The 16,655-nt window shown below is 37.0% G+C and overlaps 2 long non-coding RNA genes across 2 annotated transcripts; one reads left to right on the top strand and one right to left on the bottom strand.

The window, feature by feature from the left end:
• Positions 1 to 6,575: 6,575 nt before the first annotated feature.
• Positions 6,576 to 11,392, bottom strand: LOC117279520 (uncharacterized). The gene is made up of 3 exons (XR_011415753.1): positions 9,358 to 11,392; positions 8,946 to 9,013; positions 6,576 to 6,831 (listed from the first exon to the last, which is right to left on the bottom strand). It is a non-coding gene; the product is annotated as an uncharacterized lncRNA (long non-coding RNA).
• Positions 11,393 to 11,962: 570 nt separating this feature from the next.
• On the top strand, positions 11,963 to 16,353 carry LOC117279519 (uncharacterized). Its single transcript, XR_011415361.1, has 2 exons — positions 11,963 to 12,111; positions 16,025 to 16,353. It is a non-coding gene; the product is annotated as an uncharacterized lncRNA (long non-coding RNA).
• The last annotated feature ends 302 nt before the right edge of the window (positions 16,354 to 16,655 follow it).

The following is a 16,655-nucleotide window of genomic DNA, read 5'->3' as shown; positions in this document are numbered from 1 at the left end:
GGAAACCAAAAGAGAATAGGATTAGACCATTGGGCCTTGGCTGGAAAACATGTGCATGATCCCAACAAACTCCCCCTCCAGCCAAGGGGCCAAATATGTCTTCTAGTAGAGGTACTATTGACAGGCTTTTGCCTGCCAGTTTTCTGCAAAACTCATGCTTAACTAAGAAATCCTCAGGCTGCTTCATATAAATCTTCTCATCTAAATCAGCATGAAAAAAAATAGTCTTTACATCCATTTGCTCAATCTCTAAATCTAGACTCGCAGCTAAACCTAGAACCACACGAATAGAAGACATCTTTACAACATGGGAGAAAATTTCATCAAAGTCAACTCCCTTTTTCTGGCCAAAACCTTTAACAACTAACCTCACCTTGTACCTAGGCGCAGATGTATGGTTATCTTGCTTTACACTGGATATTCATTTGTTTGATAAAGCTCTCTTAACTTTCGGCAATTTCACTAACTCATATGTGCTATTCTCATGGAGTGATTTCATCTTATCTTCTATAGCTTCTATTCACTAATCTTTGTGAGTATCTTGCATGGCTTTATCATAACTCTCAGGTTCTCCCATGTCAATCAAAAGTACATACTCATAAGGAGGATAGCGCATTGATTTTTGCTTCTCCCTTGTAGATCTTCTAAGAGAGGCTTCAGGAGCATTCAAAGTAGTTACCTAAGCAAAAATTGGTTGATGATGAACCACAACTTCATCAACTGGAGCATCTATAACATCTACACCATGATGATCATTTTGATCTTAATCACTATCTTCATTATTTTCTTGGGTTCTTTTATGTGCAATAGGTGCCTTACCAATAGAAACTAGATCAATATCAACTAAGCTCTCATTATTCTGAGAATGTATCTTCCCAGCTTTGTCAATATCTTCAATGGTCTGGTCTTCAAAGAATATCACATCACTGCTTAGTTTTGACATCTAGCTTCGATCTCTCATCTTTAGGAATATGCACACAAGCTTTGCACCCAAAAACTCTCAGGTGATCATAAGAAACATCTTTGGCAGACCAAACTCTGTTCGGGACATCAACATCCAAAGCAACATCAGGAGACAAATTGATAACATAGACATCCAGCTTCGATCTCTCATCTTTAGGAATATGCATACAAGCTTTACACCCAAAAACTCTCAGGTGATCATAAGAAACATCTTTGGCAGACCAAACTCTATTCGGGACATCAACATCCAAAGCAACATCAGGAGACAAATTGATAACATAAGAAATAATATTAAGTGATTCCTCCCAAAATGTATTTGTAAGTTTAGCCTCTGAAAGCAAGCATCTAACTCTCTCAACTAGAGTTCTATTCATCCTCTCTTCCAAACCATTCAATTGAGGTGTCTCGGGCGGAGTTTTTTTATGACGAATTCCTTGTTCTTTGAAATAGTTATCAAAGGGACCACAATATTCACCACCATTGTCAATGCGAATGCATTTTAATTTCTTTCCTGTCTGTCTCTCAGCTAAGGCCTGAAATTCCTTAAACACGCCAAGTGCTTGATCTTTGGATTTAAAAGGATACACCAAAGCTTGCGAGAATGATCATCAATGAAGGTCAAAAAGTAAAGTGCACCATCTTTTGACTTTACTTTAAAAGAACCACACAAATCAGAGTGTACTAACTCCAATAATTCGGGCTTTCTTGAAGGAGGATGGCTATGAAAAAAAACCCTTTTATGTTTGCTAGCTATTCAATGGACACACCTTTTCAGCTTTTCTTGTTTCACTCCATGAAGTAAAATTTTCTTAGCCAAATACGTAACCCTCTCTCTCGCTCATATGACTCAGTCTTTTGCTCTACAATTCTGATAAAGTGTCACTTTTCACCAGGTTTATGGAGTCATTAAGAATAGAGTCATGTGTCACATATAAATGAGAAGACTTGACTCCTTGAGCCACTACTAATGAGCCCTTGGTGAGCTTCCATTGGCCATTAAAGAGGGAATTATGGTAACCTTCATCATCTAATCTTCCTGCAGAGATCAAATTGAAAGGAAAGTTTGGAGCATGCTTGACATTCTACAGAACTAACGTTGAACCATTATTAGTTTTCAAATAAACTATGCCAATACCAAACACCTTAACCTCACTGGCATTGCCCATATTTAACACTCCAGAGTCAACATGAGTATAAGATGAGAAAAAATCTTTTCTTGGTGTGACATATAAGGTAGCTCCAGAATCTACTATCCAGCTCGTCTCATGGGATACCAAATTGATGACATTTTCATCATAAGCAAAAGAAGGTCATCTCGAACAATAACAACAACATTGTTCTCGGTATTTTCAACTTTCTTTCCTTCTATGGTGTCTTGCTTCAACTTGTGGCAGAATCTTTTGATATGTCCTTTATTACCACAATGGCTGCACATAATATTATGGTATTTGGACCTTGAATTACTTCTGCTTTTACCTCTATACCTCGAAACTCTTGTTCTATCTCTCCCCCAGTTTTCTATAACCAAGATATCTATTTGAGAGGACGAACCCTGTAATTTTCTCCTTACTTCCTCATTCAACACACCACTCTTGGTATATTCCATGGTCACCTTACCACCAGGAGCTGAATTTATCAAAGAAATACGAAGAGTTTCCCAAGATTATGGCAGAGTATTAAGAAGCCAAAGTCCTTGTATCTCATCATCAAAATTAACTCCCATTCCAAAAGGCTGATGAAGGATGCCCTGAAAATCATTTATGTGATCAAGGATAGGGCTGCCCTCCTTGTATTTAAAGGTCATCAATTGCTTTAGTAGGAACAACTTGTTGTTCCCAGTTTTTGAAGCATAAAGAGTCTTTAGGTTTTTTTCACAACGATCTCAGATGTGTCTCATTCACAATATTATTGTGAACATTATATTCAACCCATTGTCGTATATATCCACATACTTGCTAATACTCAAAATCCCAATCTTCATCAGATATACTCTCGAGTTTATGAGATGCAAAAACGAATAGATGCATCTTCTTCACGAATAACAAATCTTTCATCTTGCTTCTCCAAACATTATAATTGCTCCCATTTAATCATACCATCTTACTCACATTCGCCTTCATTACATAAAAATCTAGATAAATAACCAAGGATCTGATACCTCTATTATGTCGAGGAAGAGGCAAACCTAACAATAAAGAAGATAAAAAAATACCAATTTTTAACATGGAAAACCCTTCAAATCGAAGGTATAAACCACGGGATCACAAAGATCCAAAAATCTACATTATAATAATAAGAAAGTTATAAAAGTTTTCTAAATTGGCTACACAACAAGTACCAAACACGGAGCAACAATAGCAGCAATAACAACAACAAATTAATTGAAGAAAGAGGAGAAGTCACAAAATAGAGTTGTTGTTCGGGGCTCCAAATCGGATTCTACGGGCCACCATGCAAATCGATGACCAAGATGTTAAGAATACTCAATCAAAATTTCAGCCCGATCCAACGATTAAGAAATCTGAAAATATGATTTGAAGTTGGCTGGTTGGAACAAAATCTGTAGCAACACAAATACTTTTTCTTCTCTCTTCTCTCTTGATGAAAGTTCTCTCAAAAACCACTCTTATGTGCTAAAGTCTTTCAAAGACTTATACCAATGAGCATAGAACAATTTTCCAAGGTTTCTCTTTTAATAGATAATAAGTGGTGCTTTCTCTTAAAAATAAAACCAACTCTAAATAGGAATAAAAATCGAATCCAATTCCGAATAGGAATGAAAATCAAAAGAGAATAGGATTAGGTCATTGGGCTTTTGGCTGGACAACATGGGCATGACTGTTTGACCCAAAATTTAGATCTAAGTTTAAACAATCAGATTTTTTAATAAAATAGAGTTAATCTTAGCCAATATTAATATCCAAAAGATATATTAGCCGATTTTGTAGCGAGATATCATGGATACTATTTGAGTAGCAATAAATGACAATAATAATTATATATTCAATGATCTAAAAATAAAGGAGGAAGCATTAAATAACAGTAAATAATAATGAATATCATTAATATAAGTAAATGCATGTGAGTCACCCGAAAAGGGTGAGATTCTTTGATATTCCTTCTGACAAAGATAGATGGTGATAAGCCTTTGAATATTCGGATCCTCCTTGGATCGTGGGAGAAAAGATAGATAAAGATATGAAGAAAATGTGTATTTTGTATATGTATGATAAAGCAAGAATCTTCAGAGAATGTCAATGTGTTATTTTTCATAATGAGTGTCCAATCCCTTTATAGCTACATATCTTTCTATTTATATGGGCACATGGGCCACAAAAACACTAATAGTACAGATGTGAGGAATATTCACAGGAATATTCTCTGTAAGGTCTTATTTCTAAAACTAGTCATTACTGCTTTGCTAAAGGGAGTACTCCTCATCGTCTTCGACCTCTGTTGAGTCCTCGACCTCGCTTTCATCATCCATTGAGTATTCGACCTCGATTTCATCCTCTGTTAAAATCAAATTGATGTCTTAATATTGATTAGGCTCACATATAATTATGAATATTTTTAGCCCATACAATTAGTCCCTCCTCTTGTTGAGGTTGTCTTCGTGGGTGAGTTCAATGAACTGATAACAACGATTGTGGTCGTTATGACAAACATGCGACATGGCTCTATGTGGACTGCATATTTCATATCCCTAATTTTTCCGGGTGATTTGCTAGAACCGTCTGGTCCAAGAAAAGAAGTGACGTCATGACGTCATGCATCATGATGACACTGATTCCTGACGCGTTGCGTTGATTCACGCCAGTGGCGGATCTAGAATTTTCATCAAGGGGTATCAAAATATAAATAATTAGATACATCAAAAAGTCAAGAGAAGTCAACGTATAGTAAATATACATAAAATAAAAAAATTTATCTAGCAAAATAGTATAATTTTTTGGCAAAGGGGTGTCACTTGACACCCCTTGCTTCAATGTGGCTCCGCCACCGATTCACGTGCAACCCTTGATTGGCTTTGCCATTTCGATTCTAGCGCCAATTATGATGAACCATTTCGGGTTCGGTGCCTCCATATCTATAAATAGGGATTGTTCCATCATTATTCAAATTTTACGTCCTTTGGAATCATCTTTGCTCTACATAAGTTCCTTTGTTTTTCTTTAATCTTCTTTGCCTTCTGATATTTAACTTCCTTTCATACTCCCATCTTCTATATCTTGGCTTCCTATAAATTTCATAGCTATGGCTAATATTCCTTCTAATGTTGATGAAGATAACCACGCCATTCTTTGGGCTGTTGTATTCCCTGTTCACGGGGAGGATGCCGTCGATGCCGCAAAAGATGAAGCTCTTCCTTCAGTGGAGGAGATCATCCCCCGCAACCCTGATGCTAGATCCGATTTTCAACAGCCGCCGGATGTGGTGACCGTAAAATTTCAATCGTCAATGACATCTAGGCACTTGGCTGAATTCAAAACCATGTCTGGACTTTCCAACCATGTAGAATTAATCCCCGTTGGTGAGGACGGAGTGCTCATTCACTGTCCTGGTATTGCGCTCTCTATGCCTACCCGTTCGCCATCGGCTACTCGTCTCCCCTCCTCCCGTTGGTGGAGCAGTTTTGCCGCCATTACAATGTTTGCCCTGCTCAGCTCGCCCCCTATGTTTACAAGGTTATCAATATGCTGTCAAAGTTTGCCGAACTTACCGGGGTCGAGGTCACGGTACGACACTTGGTGCATCTGTTCGCGCCTAGGTTCTATAGAGAGACGATGTTGAACCTTCGACATCGTGGGGAAAAATGCTTGGTGGTGAAGATGGACAATAAAAGTAGTCGGTAGTTCTGGCTTGACTACTTCTTTTTCAAGACTGAGTCCGTTGTGGCTAATGTCAGTGGTTTCCCTGAGGCCTGGAACCATATACATAAGTGTTTGTGTTTTTTGCTTTTACCCTTTTAAGTACTTTGTTCATTCCAAATTGGTCGAGTAATCCTTCTTCTCCTACAGCCACCAGTTGTCCTCCTCATTTGGCTGCACGTCTTGCTGACTGGGTCAAGAAGGTTCTCCCATATACCATGGGGATTTGTGACTATCTGAGCTTCTTTCAAAAGTTCAAACCGGCCCTCCCCTCGACAGGTAATTTCCTTCTTCTGGTAGTTCTCATATTCATACTGGCTTGTGCCGTTGCTCTCAATTCTTATGCTTTTTTCTAGGTTCAGCCAGGGGGATACAAGAAGGAACAGGGGGCTTGTACCCTCGTTCAGGAGGAGAGGGTTCACTGCGCCTTCCGCCTCTGCCCCCGTCTCAGCTGTTGCGCCCTCTCCTCCTGCTTTTTCATTCATCAACGAAGATGATGAGGTTTCTCTACATGATAGGGACCTGAGGCCCCGCAAGAGGAAGGTCGTGGATGTAGGTGGAGTTCACTCAACTATAGACTCATTAGAGGGCGAGATCCTGATATAGTAAATAGCGACGATACACATCGGGGATGATGTCGGGGTGACTTGTCACGACCCCAAATTCCCTTCATAGGATGTCGTGACGACACCTAGTCTCTAAGACTAGGTAAGCCTAACACTTACTAAATAAATAGAAAAATTCAACCATCGAATGATATATACTAGATAAAAATATTATACACAATTACAATTCCCAAAGCCGGTAGTACAAGTTATAAGCTCTACTGAGTTTGCTAGAAAAATTCCTAAATGCAACCGTTCGGGATAAAATTAAATAGTACAATGAAAATATCATAAGGTGACTCTGAGGCCTGCGAACGCGACGACAGGTTTACCTTGAGTCTCCACAGCTCGACCAACCAGCTAATAATTAACAACAATCGTGGCACCTGGATCTGCACAAAAAATACGCAGAAGCGTAGTATGAGTACACCACATCGATACCCAATAAGTATCAAGACTAACCTCGGTGGAGTAATGACGAGGGACAGTCAAGACACCTACCAGGCAAAACAACCCGAACAAGTATGAAGGTGAACTAATAGAGAAAAATAATATCAATATACAACTAAGCAGGATAAGGAATACCAAACAATAGTTGCAACGGGACACCAATAGCAATAATATTTAACAGGAAGCAGTCGGGTAATAATGTTAGTAGAGTTAGCCGGACACAGTCTAATTCCGGTGAAATCAAAATAAAGGAAAAACCAGCAACAACTCAATAAGAACAACCGCTTTCACACCAGATCTATTCAAGTATTTCCATGAGGTACCGAACCTCATAATCACAGCTCACGGGTCCCAATTCATGAACCCTAATCACTTGACATATTGTGCCCATATTACAATTCATAACTGCATGGACGACTCACGTGCCAATAGACAATCCTCACATAGAAGGCAAGTAGACAAGAGTATGTATGATGGTCAATGACGTCAGGATTTATCTTCTAAAATCGGTATGGGTAATTTAACTACGTGTATGCTTGTGCAATTGTTCTACCACAATTCAAGTCAACAAATAAGAGCAGATACAATAAATGACACATTAGAAACGATCACCACGAAATGTACAGTGTAATAAAGGCAGCAATGAAGTTTGAAGCAGCGACCAACACAACAAGATTAGCTACATAGAATTGAGAAAACAATGCATCACGGAGGAAAACAATTAGTAGTATGCTAAGGAAAACAACAATCAAAGACAAGTGCACAGAAAAGGGGAAATGACAACAAGAGCCCTCCCGAGGTACCGCCTCGTAGTCTTAAGTCGTAAAATGAATCACAACTTTTCTTATATCACCGTGAGAGTCTTTATATTTAGTTTTGAAAATTATTTTTCCGAAATAGCATCCAGCGTTTTAACCCACCTTATCACACCGCATGGCTTCTAGTAGTTCTCCTACTAGCCACACGTTTCAAGCCCACCTTATCACACCGCATGCGTTTCAACACCCAGACCTTATACCACCGCATGCGTATCAATAATAACAACAGCACGACATAAACCTCGTGCAACATAATAACAACCGCACTGAAGAAACCTCGTGCAAACACAATAACAACCACATGGCAGAAAACCCGTGCAAACACAATAACAACTGCACGGCAGAAACCTCGTACAAATAATATAACAATTCTCTCAACAAAACACGTATGCCAAAAACATAATAACTCAAATAAATGACTTTCATAATATGTGCCCACATGCCACAACATTTCCTCAAAACAGTTTCAATATCACAACCACACATAGCCCTCGGCTCAACAACACTGAATACAACAGCAACAATGACGATAACACGAGAATACGTCAAGAAAATCAACTCAGTAGCTTCAGAATACAAAGAAAACAGAAGAATGAACTCACAAAGAATGACACAAAAGAGAATAATGGTCTCAACAAGAATAGCTCAACAAGCAAGAGATAATGTATAGCAATGATTCCATAAAAGCACAATGCAATGATAAGAGAGATAACATGAATTAATGATTCCAAATAAGGACAAGTCAACAATGATAAGGGATGACAAAACTTCATTTAGGGTTGAGCAATTACAGAAGACATATGACAAATTCAATTAAGGATAGCATATTATGGAAAAGATAATAACAACTTCAACTAATGATAGGCAATTACGGAAAAGATAATAATAATTTCAATCAAGGAAAAATAATTACGGAAATGATAGCATGGCAATAAAAGAGGCAATAACATCAGTTAAGGCACATAAGAGTTTAATCGGCAATAAGGGTAGAACATGAAGCAATTAATTCCAAGTAAGACACGTAAGGGTGAATTTAGTAAATGGGGGATTTAACATGACAAGCAACTTCATATCTAATGAACATAAGAACCTAAGAGCCCTAAACGGTCAAATTTCCACAAATAACCCCGAGCACGTACTCATCACCTCACGTACTCGGCCTTCACATGACACAATTAGCACCAAGGACAAATCCTAAGGGGTAGTTTCCCCCACACAAAGTTAGGCGAGATACTTACCTCAAAGAATCTAGACCGATACTCTAAAATGACCTTCTCGAGTGAAATAACCTCCGGACGGCTCAAATCTAGTCAAAATAACTTCAAATCATAAATAAAACTCATAAAAAATAATTCCGGATAATAAAGCTTCAATCTTTAACAAGAACTAAAAGGTCAACCCAAAGGTTAACCCCCGGGCTCACACCTTGGAACCCGATAAAATTCACAAAACTCGAACACCCATTCCGATACAAGTTTAACCATACTAAAATTATCAAATTCTGACATAAATTCGTCCTTCAAATCATCATTTTACACTTTTGAAAGATTTTACATATTTCCCCAAATTTCCAACTTAATTCTCTAATTTAATGATGAAAACAAAGATAAAACCATGAAATAAAATTAAAATCGGGTAATGATCACTTACCCTAATCAACCACGTGAAGAACCCCTCAAAAATCGCTCAAGTCCGAGGTCTCTAGCTCAAAAGATGAAAAATGGACAAACCCCACGATTTTGGAAATATATTCTGCTGCCCAGCGATTTACACACCGCGATCGCCAAAATGCAATTGCGATCGCGAAGAAGGAAATGACCACTGCCCAGAAATTGCACTACGCAATCGCGAATAAATGGATACGATCGCAAAGAAGGAAACAACTGATGCCCCAAGAATGTACTACGCGATCGCGGACCAGAATTTGCGATCGCAAAAAAAAAAAAATATACCAGCTGATGAGTTGTGCTACGCGAATGCGGAACTGCCCATGCGAACGCGAAGAAACAAAACTCACACATACGCGATCGCGGACCACACACTACGAACGCGAAGAAGTAAAATGGTCAGTCCCAGCACAACCTATGCGAACACGGCTTGAACTTTGCGATCGCGTAGAAGGGGACACCAGATATCAGAACAACCATCCAAAGCATGAGAAAATGGCCCGTAGCCCATCCAAAACACGCCCGTCGAAACATCCCAATAAGTTCCATTACATAACACGGACCCGCTCGAGATCTCAAATCACATCAAACAACGTTGAAACTACGAATCACACCACGAATTGAACTTATGAATTTCCAAATTTTCTAACTTCCAAAACTCGCGCTGAAACATATCAAATCAACCCTGAATGACGTCAAATTTTGCATGCAAGTTTCAAATGACATAACAGAGCTAATCCAACTCTCGAAATTGCATTTCAGCCCCGATAACACCAAAGTCAACTCTCAGTCAAACCTCTCAACCTTCCAAAATTTTAACTTTCCAATTTTCGTCGAAATGTTTTAAATTATCCTACAGACCTCTAAATTCAAATTCGGACGCACACCTAAGTCCAAAATCACCATACGAAGCTATTTGAATCATTAAAATGCCATTTTGGAGTCGTCTACACAAAAGTCAAATTCTGATCAACTCTTGCCGCTTAAGCTTCAAAAACAAGAATCATCCTCCCAAATTGATCCCGAATCATCCGAAAACTGAACTCGGCCATACACGCAAGTCATAACATATATACGAAGCTTCTCGAGACCTTATACTGCCGAACATGACGTTAATTTTCAAAATAACTGGTCGGGTCGTTACATGATTTCTAAGGCCCCTTAGCCAGAAGAGGCTAATGCATACATGATTTTGCGCCCCGAGGAGGATAGAGCTGCGGAGGGGATAATTTGTGATGATTTTGCGCCAAAGGGGAAAGAGAAGGCTTCTTTTTCCAGATCGGCAGGGGATGCTTTTCCTGTCGATGGGGACAGAGGCAAAGGCATCGTCAACGAGGGTGACGAATTGGGTTTTAACATGGACCCTGACGACCTGACGATGATTGACGAACGAACCACCTAGCTCGAGATATGGACTGGTTGGGGGGGGGTTCAAGGACTATCATGATTCCCAATGATCGTATCTGATAAAGAATACCGAGGATGTGGTCAACGCTCTTGGTCCTCTCTGCTCTTAAGCCGAGCGGGTGACTCTCAAGACCATGACTGACATCACCCTATCGAAGAGCATTGCTTCCCTTGCCCTCCGGGTAAGTGTTTTCATTCCTCGTTCTTCTTCCTTTGCATTGGCTGCTTCTAGGCTCTAACTCTTGCTTTTCCTTATTTTGTAGACTATTATACTGGAGATTAAAAGCGTGCGGAGGGAGAAGAAAAGGAAAGATATTTATCAGAGGCTGAAGGGCAAATACCAGGAGTTGTGCGACAAATAACGGAAGGCTCAGAAGCGGGTCCGTGGGGAGGGTAATGTATCGGTCGTGAGGGAGGAGCTGAAAAATAAAGATGAGGAGTTAGTGGTGGCCGTGGGAAATGTTCAGCATTCTTGAGGGGGCGTTTAAGAGGAAGGGGGAGGAGCTCGAACTGAGCAAGGGTGTGGAGGCCCAATGTATCAGGTGGTTCAACTACAAAGTCAGCTGGACGAGTGCCGATTTCAAATGGAGGCTCTCAAGGGGGAGGTTGTTGAGAAGCAAGAGATGCTCGAACAGGCGGAGTCACAACCACAAAAATTGCTTTTACCGACTAATATTTAGCGGCAATAGATGAATTGTCGCTAATTTATTATTTTAAGCACAAAATATACCGGAAAATTAGTAATAGACAGCAAAGAATGAATGGCCAGTAAAAGTTATGCCGGGAAGCCACATTTTATTTATTTTTCATATTCCCCCAAAATTTTTCCCACGTTCTTTCTTTACTGAGAAACCCGATTTTAATTTTTAGTGGGCGTTTGGACATAAGAATTGTAAAATTTCAAAAACAAAAGTGAATTTATTTTTCAAATTAAAATGGTATTTGAAAATTATAGGTTTGTTTGGAAATGAATATAATTTTGGGTTATTTTTGAATTTTTGTTAGTGATGTGAGTAAAAATTTTAAAAAATATCCTTTTGGAATTTTTAAAATTTTTGAAAAATTCTAAAATTCATATTCAAGTGAAAATTGAAGATTTTATGGCCAAACACTGATTTGGGAAAAAAAGTGAAAAATTTACAAAAAAAAATGAAACAATTATTATGTCCAAACGGGCTCTTAGGCTACTCTACTACATTCGCCCAACATTCACTCTCTACCTCGCGTCATCTCCCTCGTCTCTCTCTCTCTCTCAGCTGGAGAAACGCTAGGGCTTGAAAATCACATAGAAGAACAGTTATCTTCTTCACTCCACTAAGACATTTTTTAGGTCAGTAACCAATTTCTTTATCTACAGACAATACTTAACTTTTATTTGGCATTAATATTTAAATGAAGATTTTGATGAATTTGGATTTTCCTTTCTTGATTTCTCAATTTGATAAAGATCTACTCAGCATCACTTTGCTCCTAGAATCTTAATGTTTGATTTGTAGATGTGTATTTTTGTCTGCTCTCTTCAAGTGCAATTTTTTGTGGTGAAACCAATTAAATCAGGCCACGAGTATCACCGTGGTCATTTGTGAACTTATTCAATGTAATATCTGTGATTTAGAGCCCGTTTGGATTAGCTGATTTGAAGTAGCTGATAACCATTAGGTGTTGAAAAATACTTTTAAGTGCTGAAACTGATTTAATAAATAAGCAGTTACGTGTTTGGATACAAGTGCTGAAATCAATAATAAGCTGCTGCATTATTTGATAAAAAAGTGCTGATAAGCTCTTTTTCTGTTAAAATGACTTAAATAACCTTATAATTGTTTACACTTATAAAGGCGTAATTTCTTCAAAATTTTAGATTTTAGATCGATTCAAATACAAAATATTCTATTTGTCGTTTTATTTTAAATACAACTGTGCTTAGATAAGATAATTTTTATGATAAATATAATTTATTTTATGATAAGCATATAATCATAAGTTATAATAATTAATAAATTGACAAAAGTTTCTCAGTAAAAAATGAACCTAAATAGGACAAAATATTTGAAGAGAAACAAACATTGTCTTCATCACCACAACACTTAGAAAGAAATACACCAAAAAATTGATATGTCCTCATTTATTACATTCAGTTCAAAGATTAATACACAATTACATTGATACAAATATGCAAAGGAATAAAGGATTCGCTTATCTTAAATAGTCAATGAGAATTGCTGACTTGAAGAGGCGGGGGGGGGGCGGGGGGGTTAGGTTGAAAAAATACTTGAGGCAATGATTATCGATGTAGGAGTTTGTTCTAAAAAAGAATATTTTAAGGATAAAATAGTAAAAATCTTGGTCAAACTTAAAGTGCTTATAAGCTAAAAATTCATAAGCTGGGGGTGACCAACTTATGGCTTTTGGCTTATTTTTGACTTATAAGCACTTGGCTTATAAGCACTTTTAACTTTACCAAACGCGTAGATAAGCCGAAAAGCGCTTATAAGCTAGTTTGACCAGCTTATAAGCTTAGCCAAACATATTTTATTGTTTTGAAAGTTATTATTTGGTGTTATTAGTTTATAAATTGCTAGTTATGAAGTTGAATAACGAACCATTAACATGGAAATGTTTGTATGATTGTTAAGAACAACAAGATTCCTTTTTAGGATTCAGAACCCTTGGTGCTAGAGTCTTGACCTCATTTATTCTTGAAAGCAAATGTGAGGCTCTGAAAGTTTAAGAAAAGGAGACTAGAAATATCATGCACTTGCTGCTGTATTTTTTGACTAATTTTACCTTAGTGGCAGTATAAAAGTCCATAAAAAGGAAATAATCAGCAAGAGAGATTGTTGGCCTGAGAATTCTTTTATCACTTAATAAAAAAAATTCATGTATTCTAGACTTTTATCAATAAAAGAGTCTAAAAAAGCCCCTGATAATTTAGATAATTTCAAATTTGAGCACAAAATGTTAAATGAAAAGTTTAATCAGCAAGTACCATGTCCTTCTTTAGATATTTCAACTGGTTGTTGCAAAATTATATCATATTACACACTTCCCATTTAGTATTTTGGTTCTTTCTTCTTTTTCTTTTTCTTTAGTGGGATGAGTAGTGGAATTGATGAAAGATTGTCTTAGACACTCAGAGAATATAATTCCTATTAGTTAGTGTTGACTAAATTCTGGTGTTGCTTATTTTTTTTTCTATAATCCCTAATTGAATGAAATGAAATTGCAGGCTCTCTGAAAGAATTATTTGCTTGAGAATTCTCTACACAACCGTCTATTAACATAGTTAATGTCAAGTTAGAAAAACTGATGAATTAATGAAAGATGTGAGAAGTGCAGGAGATACAAAGGTAATACAAAAAGAGATTAGAGATTGTCATACAGTTGGGAGGCACATAATCATGATGCTGGCATGTAGTGTACCATTTTACTTGTAGTTTCAAAATCTCTTTTAAGTTTTTATCTCTGCAGCTTATTTCATCTTCACTCATTTCATTATGAATAGTTTATTGCAGGTTAAAAACTAAGCATTTTAAATATAAAAATATGAGTTGTATCGTCTATCGTAAAAATAACATAATTTTGTTGACATGTAAAGCTGTTTATCTTCCTGTATAACTCTAAATTACCTGAGATAAAAAAGTGTATTGATAACACGGAGAGACATTTAGATTCATCTATTCTCAAAGTTACTTCATGATTTTGAGTCTCATTTGCAGTAATCGTCATTGAGTTTGGCCGATGACATGGGAAGACTTCCAATATTCCCTGCAACTTGATTGAAATAAATTGATTCAAGTCACTTGCATAACCTCTTTGTTATGTATTTATGCATGCGTGTATAGGTTTATCATCTACTTTGAGCTAAGAGAGTTTGCACAATCCATGCCAAAAAATAAAAAAGCATCTTGATGTTACTTGTTATTACCAATGTCAAGCTATGATATAGAAGACTATATCTCCTTCACTGAATCTACATTACCTATCAACTCTATGCAATATTCACTTAAAGTTCCCACTTTTCTTTTCTTCTTTTTTCCTTTTCCCCTTTAGAAGCTGATAGAGTAGTAATGAGGCTTCATGTGGCCAAGAAAAGAGCTTCAAAGCTCGCAATGACCTTGGTGGCAATCATGGTCTTCATGTTAATCAAAATGGTGGGCTAAAATTAACATTTTCCCTCATCATACTTCATCCTCTCATTAATCCAATATGTTATACAATTAACTCCAATCATGGAGGTAATCTTGTTTCTATAATTTTTTAAATTATTCATATTTGTTGGAAAAGTTGAGAGAAATATGTAGTAGTCCTAATTTACAAATTTTATTCATGAGTTCCTCTGTTAGGTGATGCACCTAATAATCATTAAATATATTGAAATCTAATTATAGAGTTGTAGTTGTGTTAGTTCTTGCTTTTCTTCATTGTTTTATGTGGTCATTCTAGTTGTCTCAATTTTTTTATTTTCTCCGAGCTGCTTCTCTATAATCCTTACAATTTCCGTGTTGACTTATTCCATAGCATTTGTATTAAGAACAATCTTGGAAAAATTATCTCCTCTCTGGCTAAGGTGTGTTGTAAGATATAAAATGGAGTTGAACCAATAAATGGTAGTATAAAGTATGAATATCTCACTCCAATGTGGCAAAGAGTGCTCTTCTTATTTCTTTAAGGCTGTTCTTATTATTTCGCCTTTATTTCTTTAAGACTGCAGTTCTTGAACCAATGAAATGTAGATAAAATATGAATATCTCGACGGGACTGTTGCAATACAAAATTTCATACTTTAATATGTGATGAAAATGGTAGAGATAACTGAATGAACTATCTTTTGAACATTTTCCTTGATTGCAAATACTTGAGTTATGGGTATTCTGCTCTATGGTTGTTTGGAAAGGATTTATTACAGCATTGTTATCTGATTCAATATTATGTATTATGTCATGGTTACATATTAAGGGGATCATTGGCATAACTGGTAAAGTTGCTGTCATGTGACCAGGAGGTCACGAGTTCGAGACGTGAAAATAACCTCTTGCATAAATGCAGGGTAAGACTGTGTACGATAGACCCTTATGGTCTGGCCCTTTCCCGGACCCCACGCATAGTGGGAGACTAGTGCACCGGGCTGCCCTTTTTTTTTTTTACATATTAACATGAAAGGCTTGGATGGTATTTGGGACTAATTTATGTTAGAACAAGTTGTGCATTATATGGCTATGATCCATATGTGATTGCTGGCCTAGGTGATGCTGTTGCAGTTGTGGTGGTTCAAGAAAGTCTAAGTTCAAGAACACTTACCTTTTCTCAAGAAAAAGAAAGTACAAGTCCAAGAAGAAAAGTGTCAAGGGTTTACTCTGCTATCCATTCCAGCTCTATGCCTTCTCACTAGAAAATATGTTGCTCCAACGGTAAGTGAACTGAAGTCATTTGGTATAATATTAATGGTATTATAAGAAAAATCAAATTATGGTGGATGTCTACTCTTCCTCCATGATCTTTTCAAATGCTTAATGACATATTCAATGACATATTTCTATGCTTAATGACATATTCAATGACATATTTTTCTTCACTTTTCATGTCTATATAAATGCCTTGTAATAGATAGGAAAATACACACAATTAAAGAAGAAAATCTCTTCCTTCTCTCTATCTCCATTTCTTGTTCATGTTTTACTAAATTGCTTTTATTTTATAACATGTTATCAGCACGAATTGCTCATTTCATAATCTTCTATGTCAAGACTATGTAAGTTATAAGCAGGCAATGAGATCAAGTACAATGAAAAATGTCTTGGATGATAATACAAAGATAAGTTTTACATCCATCTAAACCCATTTATATTTTCATATCTTTGCATTAACTTTATGTGC

The sequence above is a fragment of the Nicotiana tomentosiformis genome, chromosome 4, assembly GCF_000390325.3.
Source record: "Nicotiana tomentosiformis chromosome 4, ASM39032v3, whole genome shotgun sequence".
Lineage (NCBI taxonomy): Eukaryota > Viridiplantae > Streptophyta > Magnoliopsida > Solanales > Solanaceae > Nicotiana > Nicotiana tomentosiformis.
Note: the sequence above shows the minus strand (reverse complement) of the source record. Positions and strands in the feature narration are given on the sequence as shown.